This window comes from Varroa destructor, unplaced genomic scaffold, assembly GCF_002443255.2.
Source record: "Varroa destructor unplaced genomic scaffold, Vdes_3.0 BEIS01001391.1, whole genome shotgun sequence".
In the NCBI taxonomy this organism is placed as follows: domain Eukaryota; kingdom Metazoa; phylum Arthropoda; class Arachnida; order Mesostigmata; family Varroidae; genus Varroa; species Varroa destructor.
In genome coordinates this window covers 1-12,353 of record NW_019212844.1, presented here as the reverse complement: position 1 = coordinate 12,353, position 12,353 = coordinate 1, and the positions used below count along the sequence as shown (strand labels likewise).

The window sequence follows — 12,353 nt, the reverse complement described above, 5'->3', positions numbered from 1 at the left end:
TATATATAGAGAGAGAGAGAGAGAGAGAGAGAGAGAGAGAGAGAGAGAGAGGACACGCGAGGTAGTCTAGGTTTGAAACCGCGCGCAGACATATTTCGTGTAGCGCTGAGAAATAGTCTTGTGCAGCAATGCTTAACGGTGATACAAAATGTAAAGTTAAAACATATAGGTTATTTGCTCGGTAATATAGAGGTTTCTAAGAGCAAAAGTTCTTGATGCAATTTACTTTCTGGGTCAAAAAAACTTGACGGTCGTTTACCATTCTTGAAAAATATGCAATGGTTGTTTTATTAGAAATCCATGACTTTTACTGGGAGATGTGGGCGCATGTTATAGGTGCAGTGGGATTAACTAAAGTTCAAGTTAAAAGTTCGAATTACAAATCGTAGTGTCGGGCAAGGTGTCGACTCACTGAGATCTCCCTGCAACAAGGCAGTAATGATTCTACGCTTGACGGTAGTAAATTAAGGTATGATGCACTCAAATCTTTCGGCATGAACATGGGCATAGGCCTGTTTACAAATATTATACATCGAGTATTTTTCTGTATTGTATCAAGATTAGATTAACTTGTGGATGCAATATTATCACCACCCTTTTAATTTTGTTTAACCAAGCACGCAGGAAACGCTTCTAACGCTTCGCCTTCATAGAAGCGGACTTGGCTGTTGTCTCTGCATTAGCATATAACCCTTGACGATATTCCAATACAAAGGCTTTGTGCTTCTTAAAAAGTAGAATTTCCTTCAACAGCTCTCCTATCCTTGCTTCATCATATCACATCTGGCTCTTTTACCTATCTGCAAATGAACACTAAATAAAAAAGTTTAGAAGTCAATAACTTTTCCCTGTTTTGCGTCCTAATCTAAATGCACGTGATACCACACCGTCGACCACGAAGTTTTTGTAGCTCATTTCTAGAATCCTATTGACATGTCCGTCTGGTTCGAATAATTCTGTGGCTGTTGCCGTTAGGTGGCTGAGTAAGCAGTTTCCAGGAACAACACAAAAGCAGGTGACATTTTTGACGTGGGATTTATCCGACGGAAACCAACGGCAAAGTAGCGGCGCTCCGCTCTTTTTATGACGTTCACTTTAGGGACGTCACGAAATGCTAGTCAGCCAAGGTAAGCCAGTTGCCACTTGTGCAGTATACTGGAATAAAAACAATCCTTATTTAGTTGCCTTCGTTCGTTATTGTATTGAAATGAATGCCTTTGTGTGCGTATATATACAACGTACCCTTGCATGTCAATTTCGCCTATAACCATTCGAGTGCATTGGTTTGCTTTGCCAAGCTACATGCATCATTGTCTGGCCTATATATGTATGTGGTACTGTTTCCTAATGGACGTGCTCTTCGATGAGAACAACAAGGCATGTCTCGTCTGATCTCCTACCACCCAACGTCTGGCTTTTTGCCTTTTTTCGCCCGCCACATGATACCCTACTGTTACAAGAAAACAATTGTTATAGATGCTACAGCCCCTGCTTCCGTCACCGCCCCCGCCATCACGCTAATGAGTAGGCACTGGACAGGCTCGAACTCGTATGTGTGCTTACGCCACCGTAAAACGCCCGTATTAGGCAACTCCAAGTCCTGTTACCCGTAACTTGGTAAGCCCAAAAACCTTCTGAAGGTTCTTGATTACTGCATCGCTAATTGCGCTAAATGCTCAGTAGTATTGGTATTATATGCTGAGCCTGCGGAGCGCTTTTTTTTTTTTAACTAAAATGTCGATTTGTATGTGCCCCAAAGTAATATCGACCATGAGCGGATTAGTAATCGTGATTTTTTGGACATGATGAAGTCTGTTCTTATTGGGCAGACCACGACAAGTGTAAGACAAGAAAAATCGCGTTTTCTGCTATCAGTCAAATAAATGTATTACCAGTTTACGGATTTGTCGGAGACAACGGCTGAAAAAAGGGTCGAGACTGAAGGATCATTCACAGCGAACATACTTTGACCGAAGCAAATAACAAATGCTCTAAGTGCTCTCGCTAATCCATTCTTAAGCAGCAATCTGAATTCATGCCTAATTACTTAACCACTGGCAAGAGACGGTTAGCTAATAACGAATAAGTGTATGCGAGATGGTGCTAAGATTACGGGTTCGTGCAAGGCGTATGTAAAAGGAACTACTTTTCTGGTTAGTTCAGCTGCGGCTGAGACAGACTAAATGGGTTTTGCGAGCGTAATGTGTTTGCCTAAGAACTTTCGATAGCAACTGGTCCAATTCTACTGTATTATTTATCGCCAACTGTGTCTGCCTAAATTTTTATCCCTTTATTTTGTCAGACATCGGAGCCTCGAAAATCAACCGTTGCAAATAATATTTTTACGTTTCTAGCATTTGTTTTGCCATGGCTAGCATCAGGCCTTAATTAGGTTTCATAGTGTTTATCTACTAAGTCTTGAATATAACGTGTTTTCGTGTTTTTCTTATCTAACACGGACTCATGAGCCTTATCACTGGTTGCGGAAGTTAACGTCCTTAGTGGATGACCAGTTGCTAACGAAATGAGGCACAGTGTATTAACGGATAGCTTTAGAAAACAGTAGCCAAAGGTAACGGGAGTTAGATAACGCCCTTCCCTGCCCGTAAGCATTGCGTGGAAGTGGGTCTACAGAACCCTTTGGGGCAGTGCACGCTCTTCCGCGCCGAGGAAGGGTTCGCGAGCTAGCAGATTAACAAGGAAATACGACTCTGACTTTCAGAATGAGCTGGGGTGAATCGTAAACACTCACGTCTAAGCGTGCAGGAATATGTCACGAACATTTAGCGAAAATTCACCAGACCTTAAGATAACCCAGAGGGAGGACATCTGTAACACATGTCCTAGTTACCATAGGAACCGCTACCAGACGCTGCTACATGCAGAGAACTGTTGCAGCGAAAGATAGTCAGAAAGGACTGCGAAGCGACTAGAGCGTTAAAGGAATACAGCTCAGATGTTCGGCGCTTAACTGGTAAACCATATTGTACTACTCAAGTCCCATAAAATGAGATCAGTTTGATTTTTAAATTGTTGAAACGAAGTTACAGTATTATATCTTGGACGGCGAAGTTTCTAGTTGAAAAAAATTACCAAACTTTTTGGTAGTTAGAAATTTAGCCATTTAATAAAGAAAACTACTAACCAACAATGTTGCAAATTCTTTAGTCTCTTTGGTCCTAAACAATAAATCATAAATAAATCACTTATAGTAAGGGTCAGGTAACTGCCCACGATATGCAAAGCTACCAGCTTAGATCTAACGCTGTATGCCTACAGTTTGAAATAGTAGAATATAGTTCACTAATTTCATTCACCGGAACTGTTCTTTATTTTTACCATCACACCCTGCGCTAAATGTGAAACCGCCGCTAGCAACCACACTCGCTATATGTTAAATGACGAAGTGCATCTCAGTATCAATCTAATAAGCGTATGTTGAACGGAACATATGTGTTCACGAAATTTCTAACATATCGCATCGTGGGTTTGTCCAGTAGTCCGATTATTCGCGCCACTCGACGGCGCTAAAATAGCGGGAGAAAAAAATAAAATATTGTTTAGCTAAAAAGCTTTCCCATAGAAATATCAAGCTTAAGTGACGCTTAGTTTCCGTACACCCACCTTGCCCCACTGCGAACCCAACAAGCAGTTGCGGCGGCACCCGTGAGGAACATAACTTGGTCCCGCGTGTATTGACAGAGAGCGAAGTTTTGTTCTATTCTAATGCTTCCCAATACAATTCCGCCAGAACATTAGGCTGGTAAAATAGAGCGCTGCCTCGTAAACTAGGAATATTGTGTTCGTATTTGCTTAATATATTATTACATGTAAATATCAAGCAGTATTATTTTGAGAACAGTTTACTGTATTGACAAATTTTCAAATAAAAAAAGCGCGTTAATTTGCATTAGGGGCAATACGGTCGGTGGCTGGATGTAAACGAAAGGGGAAAGTTGGCACGTGCCACGTGTTTGTACACGTTTGTCACAATGTGGAAGTAAAACAATTGTGACGCTCGAGAAAAATGCACTATCGGGTAATTGTTTCTTTCAACGCCATTGCATGCGTGCACGACGTTTCAGAGGTTGACGTTTTCAGTCGTGTGTAATGTGAATACATGCCTGTTGATGGTGAACTCTAAGCCAGAAATTTTTAGATTTTTCATCTTGAGGTTCACCCGTAACCTAAATGAAGTGGGAGATAAAGTGCCTCACACACACTGACAGGTAAACGGAGTACGATTTATCCATGGAATAGACGCTTTGTTTTGCCTGTTTCTTCTATCGCTATTCGAGAAACACACAAGCCTTTAACGACAACACTGGCGGCGGAAAATTGGATGGCTCTGTGAGTAACAACCTGGGCAAAATAAGTCGTATACCTATATACGTATCATACAAGCTCCAAAGAAGTCGAATTATGAAAAAAATTATAGTTTTGTTTCCTCTATATACAATATCTAAAGGAAGGGTAGTAGAAGTCCATGTTGAAAAGGTTAATTTCCAATTTAAGTCAATCGTAACCAATGCATAGATCACAGAGGATATATATATATATATATATAGTCATAATGATAGGAGCTTGAAGACAGTCATGATTCACTATATGCAGCTGCTAGTACACTAAGAAAGGGAGTTTGGATTTGGTGCATGCAATACATTATTTACATCTCAGTTCTACGAGGGTACCTTGTTCAATTCTCGCTGAATTATACGCGTCAGTGTTGAGGTAGATCGTGAAATTTTAAATAACCTTTCACGCTAAATATTTTTAAAGTTGTTATAACGTAAATACTAAGATCAAAATGCATAACAATCTGAATTGTCAACGATGCTAGCTAGATAAGCTAAATCAGGGGAGAGACAATCATATATGAATTTTCCAAATCCACTAGATTTTACTCTACTTTCTTCGGGATCCCAAACAGTAACTAGTCCGTGTCCTGCCACACAGAATAGCCAAACAGCTCGGGCTCTCCCTGGTTCGATTTCTTGTAGCCGCACGGTGCTGAATCACAGCCCGTACTTCGTCATCATTTTTGACTCCAATCGCCGGCCCGCTTACCTTCTTTCGCTACCACATAAATAGACATGGCCAAGCTAGTATTTCGCCGAGTTTAGGTGATTTGAATCGAATAGCAATAACGAAAAACAGTAACAATGTGGCATTTGACTTTACCAGCTTGCTAGTAAACTCCATGGCCTGTTAGATTAGGAAAGGCTGAAGAAAAACAATACAAAATAACTATTTCTCTCACCCAGTCCGACACGGACACTGGAACTGTGTCAATATACAATAGGAAAAAACTTCCGGAAAGTTGACATTATTTCATGAGAGTTAGTAGAACTAGCGAGCGCACCAGTTTAAACCGTATAATTGAACACTCGCAAATATGTATCATTTAACCTGAGAGTAGATCTATCGATACATACAAAAACATAACTATTAAACACACACAAATATGGATAAGCTGCGGATGGTTGTACAACGGTACTAGATTGTGGGAAGTAGTTCTGGCCTTTAAAGCAATGCGACCACTGCCTCCTATACTTGAAATGATTGAAATGAGACGTGTTCGATGCCGTGTTCCATTCCAGCCTTGAACCGGCGATTTCCTAAATTTTTGGTATAATTTACAAAATGTGAAAGAACTATATCTTTCCCTTAACCTTCTAGACATTTCTTCTCTATTCCTTTATATCTAGCATTCATCTACTTAACTGCTCTTCACGGTCTGGTAAAGAACTCTGCTGTAGTAGTAAATCGCATGGCCTACAGGGTCAGGTTTAGTCCTATTTAAATGTACTCGTTATACTATAAACGCATTTACAACTACAATTTCCAGTCGAAAAGAACCGAGTGAAAAGCCTTTGTGACGTCCGGCGAGAACTTTGCTTTTCAACGAACCCATTCGAATACATACGTTGAACCGATTTAAACTGTTTTTGTTGCCGCAAAACCGGTAAAGAAACGTCGGAAGTGTTCGCCATTAACCCTACGCACGACAAAGCTACGACGAAATTTGCCGCTAATTATTATACATATATTATTATTATATTTCATGTTGTCATATGTTATTATAAATATACTATAGATATTCTGAAAGGGTATAGCGGGAAATACGCCAGACGGCCCCCACATGATATATTCTATAATATACCCTCTCGATAGCACAGCTTCACGTTGTAATATACCACCGAATCCACGAACGTTTAAATATACCCCACACACGAAGATAGCATTCTTAGTTATTTTAAAAAAAGACTCACAAAACTTATAGGAAAAACTAAGATCTGCAATTTTCTTTGAATCTGAGTGTTTCGGTAGAATCGTACCGAATCGGCCTATTATGCAATTAGATAGATTGTTAAGAGAACTTTCATAGAATAGTGATATTTCACGGGTCGAATACTTATAGTAAACAGAACTAGTAAATTTCCTTTTAATGAAATGATTTACTGATGGATTGAATATAACCGAGAAATATTGTAAAATCCGTTAGATATTCGCATGCGTGACGAATTAAACGGAGTGTGCTTCTACTAAGGCTTACCTGCTTTAATCTGTATGAGCTATGAACACTTAGATATCTTTGGATACATATCCATTATTTAGTTCTTTCCCATTGTTATAAATGTGTTTTATGTTGAAAACTGTGACATTCTACACATTTTCTTTCGTTTAGTATAAAAAGCATTGTGTACGTTTTAGATTTACTCTTTTGTCTTTTAGGTACGCCTGTAAAAACTGTATCTGAATAAATATGTTGTGGGCTGTGTTCCACCTGTTACATCAGTCGTACCCTGAACGAGAAGAGTTCGTTTAATTTTTCTTTGGTTTTTTACTAGTCCTCTGATCGAAAACGTATGAAAATGGAGATGATCTGTTACTATTCGACCTACTATATGTTTCGAAACGCTATAATCCGTTAATTGCCACAAATGGACGGGTGAATGGATGAATAGTTTTTACTCGGCAGACGTAGGACGTCTACAACATATGGCAAACAAGGAGCGCCTGAACCTGCCAAGCCTTAGAGATGAACATGGAAGCAGTTGAAGTTCATCAAGACCATAGCAACGTTAGTCATCCAGCTATAGATTCTCCATTGTTCGATTATTTTCGAACGATGGTCGCACGAATGATCTGCTCAGAACCGCTGTGCGTTACTAGTTACTCAATGAGCTGAATATAGCCTATAGTATGCAACCAGGAACCTTTATGGTGGATCCGACTATGGACTTTGCCAATATCGATTGAGCTTTAGTAGTTTTTCTTTTACTTGGATCAACACAAAGAAGCACCGGAAATATAGTGTTATAGCGATTAACACTAGAGAAGACTACAGGGTGTTTAGAAAAAGGCGGCAATATTAAAGATATTAATCGAAAGGTAATACTAGACATAATTAATGTTCATTTGCTTCTCTATAAAGCTGTCGTAAGCTAGATACATCTATTTTAAATAAATAGGAAACTATTCCGGAAACAACGCGATCGACATTTCTGTCAGAAGATGCTAAACTTTCGCAAAGAATTTCAAGAGTCCGCGCGATTTTAACCAAAGTTTAGCGTCTTCTGAAGTGTCTCGTTTTTTTTTTTAGACTAAACCACTATTTCAACATAAGTTTAAAAAATAACGAACGAAAATGAATTGTACGCTTTGAATCTGTCCGAGCTTTCATAGAGCGGCGTAACATTCTGGATACCTTTTATGTCAAAGCAGCGGGCGGCAATTTTAAAAACCACTAACTTGCTTTGCACCTATTATATGCTCCATCTTTTGCTACTACTGTGGCGTTTACGCTGACAAGAAGAAACCTCAGCGCGTCCGATTCAGCAAAGATTGTTGGCAATAGTCTAGGACTCCATCGAGTCCAAACAGTGACACTACTGAACTTCATCGACCGAGGGGCTGTGGGGCTGGGCGCTAGGTGCATCTCATAAGTTTATTCCAATATATACATACATATAGTGTTTCGACATGTAAGTGGCGTATCCATATGTATGACGATTGTTAATGCTTACTATTCTTGCCTTTTTTCGATACAACGATATATGCTTCTATTTGCCATCAGCTTATGATTTGCCGCAAAGCGTATACACAGATCGATATTAATGAACTTTTATAGCACGGCACGCTCACGCCTTGCTTTCCCATTGGACTTCCCGGGGGTTTGCAGGACGGTTCAAATCAGCGTACTCTACAGCGTGTCTACCGCTTGCTCTCATCCAAACTGCATTCGGTTTAATTAACATTCATACACAATAACTTTTACTCTATTTACGCTACTATACATTGCTATTTTGCGCAAAAATAATTATGGTAGCAACGATAATAACAATAACAGTCATTTTTACTCTTGCTTAGTTTCTCTGGCCGCTACATATTTGCCCTTAGCATCGTTCCAATCTGTTGACATTTTTGTCCACATGAGGCCCTCGCCTTATCTTCCTTACAGCTTCGCAGTATCATCAGTGTCATCAATATTATTCGAAGCGACACAGTCATTCTAGAATAGGCTGGCCTGACCGTCTGAACGAACCTAAATACGAAACGACGGCTGATAAGGCCGGAAAAAGGATCATACGGGTACCATAAAAGAATACCGTAATATTTTGATGGTTTCATGACCCTCACTCATGAGCCGAACGAATTTTACTGAACAGCGAAAATAGCGGATTAGGCTCGTGTAACAAAACAGGAGCGATTAGCTCTTGTTGGCTCTTGGCTAAAGTAACAAATACGCAGATATCATTATCCTCGTCGTTACCAAGTTTCATCGTCTTTTTGCTTTTGTTCGGCCTTTCGATTCGAAGAACGTGTATTTAATCTGGATCCTTACATTTAGTAAACAACCGTGTTTTTGCAATTTCTCTTGGAAATAGTAAGTTTTTGAGCGAATATCGGTGAACATCAATAATAGGTGGCAAGGTTTCTACGGACGGTGCAAAATTGAGATCCCAACACTTTGACTTTCCCTTACGAAAGGATTTCGAAATCGTATACTTTTCTTCTATATAGGTGGATCATTTCTAGATTACTGCCACTGTTGGCTTAACTTTGATAATCATTTTCTCGGAACTGATTTACCATACATTTTGCAGAAGTTGCACTCGGCAGCTCTTGTTCCATCAGCAACAGCTGTGCTCACTTTTTCCAACGTTCCTAATTTCCGAGCACTTTTTGCCATTAACGAACGGTAAGTCTGCAACGATTTTGCTAGAACCTACACAAGTGTTAGACATAAATGGAAAATTTAGGATGTTATTAGGTTCTACGATTTTTAGGACCCGATTCGACCAATTTCGAATTGATCATTGCACGATGTGAATAATAGCCAAAAATAGAATAATAAATATATGCCTTTTTTTTCAAACTGTTCACCCTCCAATGTAAATTTAACAGTTGAATAAGTTCAACATAAATTGTATACCTTCGAATCTGCGTTGCCAGGGTATGAACTATTTATGCTATTACTATGTTCCGCTGTTTTAGCTGCTAGAACATTTTATTGTGCCATATAAATGTTGAACCCACATTGGGTTCGACAGAGCTTCACATGCGAGTCGGATCACGGAGAAGGTGATCCTGAGTTCGTACCCGGTACGATAACCTAATCTGTTGGCGTATGTAATTAGCGTTAAGTAACTAGGTTAGTGTTTGCTAAGAAGCTTAAATTTTCGAGGATCTGATACAACAAACCTATTGGTATATAAAGAAATAGGATAAGGTTCCCAAAAAGAGCAACCAACACAGATAATATTACATCTACCCAATATTTGAGCACAGGAGCAGGTGTTACTCTAGAAACTGTGACATTTTACGGTTGCATTCACTAGGAAGAAAGTTCTCCCCGCCATCCGTCTAGAAAGTAGGAAGTCGGACACGCATGACATTACTTACGAGTAACCTGCCAAAAACTATACAGGTTTGAAGTTCAAACATGCGGAATCAGAACTGCACCGACCGGAAGATTAGCGATAGTAAAAATATGACAGTGGTTCATTGAAAGATGTTGACGAGTTTACCGACGCCCATATATATCCATGTTTATGGCTTTGCATAAGTTCCTGTTGAACCTGCCAACCAATCACGGTACGTTCAAAAAGGAAACAGGACGACCTTCAACTGAATGTCCTGTCTGCGATGTATTGCCTCGAAAATTATTAGTATTATTATTTTTTAAAGAATTTGTATATTTGCTGGAAAAGCAAGAACGAGGCAAAGCGCCGAAGATGTGTAATATTCTATTTCGATATCTGTAGTTCCGATAGATATAGCTTCGATATTTGTGACTAGGACTAATCCATATATTTCAAATTGTGGCAAGAATCAAAATGGAACACTCGTCAGTTTCCAAATTTAGTTCTAGCTGATTAATAATTTGAAAACTTTATCACGTTTTCCTTTAAAAGTATGTTTTGAAGAAACAGATTGAAGAAATTATTCACTCTATGACTCTATTACGATACGACTATTTACATACTATTTAATTAACGATTTTTTTTATAGATTTAAACCCAGAATGATGCATTCATTTTGAATATGGGGTAGAATAACACAGTTGCTATTAATTAACGAGGGCAGCTCAGCTAAATGCTTTCGTAAGCTTTACGAGGATTCTTGAACCCTCGATGACCTTATACAAGCATGGAATTAAACACTCGAAATGTAATAGGCAAGGATGATAGGAAAATTAAAAGAACACGTTCAAAACGTGTCCACTCACTCCTATACAACTTGGCCCACTTAGTTCGCAGGGTAAAATTTAGGATAAAACAGAACGTCGACGCATCTTTCCCTTTGCTAATGGGCTGTTCTAGGCCCATCAGCAAAGAGAATCTCTGTCGACAATACCCGCCGTAACATTTGCCTGATTTTCAACAGCAAAAAAACATATTCGAATAGAATAACACTTGCTGCAGCTTTCCTTCATTGTAGCAAATAGTTCAGCCCATAGAAAAATAATCACTGACTATAGAAGTGACCCCTTTCGTCTTACACTAGTTACATTCAAATCAAGTTATCGAAAGTCAGACACATTGGTGAAAGCAATAGGACTTTATTCCTATTAAACCTTTATGCAAAGAACCTAAATTTATATAAAATGCCGTTCTCGTTATTTCTCTTGAACTTCTAGTTAATATGCCATTAAAGCAGTTTCGACTTCAGTTGAGTTTTTTTCATACAGTACGGCTATAGAGAAAATTCCTAATAAAAAGTTCTAATGATTATTTTATCCAGTACGTGGGTTGCATTGAACGCCTAGCATGACATGTCGAATACCAATTGCTTTGCGACCCTCAGCAGAAATTTCCAGCTTGTCGCCTACTGCAGAGAGCACTTTTGTACATTTACATATTACCGGCAATCCCTTAGAGACCTCTACCGTTACCAACACGACCGTTACGAACCCTTTCCCAGTAAATTTTGCTATTTCATATCTCGTACCTTTAGCTGCTTCAGTGCTACCTTAGCGGTGAGCACAATTAGTTATCTAACAAAACCTTCTGAGATTCGTGTCTGGTCTTGCAATTTTCGAAGTGTCTGAGTAGCCTTCCGACTTTTCTCGAGATATCGGGCTAGTGCAGATACGTGAAAGCGATCCAAACTTTCACAGTGTTGGGTTCAACTTTCTTTGAGCCGCCGCGACCACGTATCAGGAATATTTTTACTGATGGTGCGCCGAGTTACTGCAAAAGTTCCCTTATGTTTTCATTCATATCTAACCGAGGAACTTCTTCTAACGAAAACGCAGTAATATAACACGTATGCTTTGTGTCGCGCACTATCTATAAATTTATATACTTTCGAACTTAAAAGTGAAGTGTGACACTTTCCCAAATTTCGCGAAGCCATGTTCGGGCCATAAAGGCTGAATGAGAGCAGGAAACTTAATAAATTGAACAATCTTAATTTCATTATTTCATCATTTCAGGCGACGGGATTAATTCTGTAGTTTTTTTTTCTACCTATCATTATATTGACAACGATGGGAAGTCCAGAATCATGGAGTGGCTAAGTAATGTTTTTATGAATTTTGGAAAGGTGCAAACATACAAGTAAGAAATTCAAGTAAGGATAGCCATTTCATCTTCACCATAAAAAAGGTCTTGGACGCGTCATTTATAATTGCGGTTGACTTATATCTTTACAAATCAGCTAAGAACTATGAACAGAAATACTACATGCATAGGTCAGCACCGATGACAATCAAACAGGCGACCTTCGAGTTAGATACCCGACATACAGTAGGATAACCCATAGGGACCCATTGCAATTCGCAGAGACAAAAACAGCATTTTTTGCAAATATCAGCCCTATTCTTTGCTTTTCATATATACATA

At 39.1% G+C, this 12,353-nt stretch overlaps 1 long non-coding RNA gene across 4 annotated transcripts; it reads left to right on the top strand.

Annotated features, from left to right (window-relative positions):
• The first annotated feature begins 38 nt into the window (after positions 1 to 38).
• Positions 39 to 12,291, top strand: LOC147754040 (uncharacterized). Of its 4 annotated transcripts, XR_015318303.1 has the most exons (5): positions 39 to 469; positions 976 to 1,127; positions 1,477 to 1,617; positions 2,723 to 4,350; positions 5,849 to 12,291. It is a non-coding gene; the product is annotated as an uncharacterized LOC147754040 (long non-coding RNA). The 4 variants fall into 4 exon arrangements; XR_015318302.1 differs by having other exon boundaries at positions 39 to 1,127; XR_015318300.1 differs by lacking the exons at positions 39 to 469; positions 976 to 1,127 and having other exon boundaries at positions 1,168 to 1,617.
• The last annotated feature ends 62 nt before the right edge of the window (positions 12,292 to 12,353 follow it).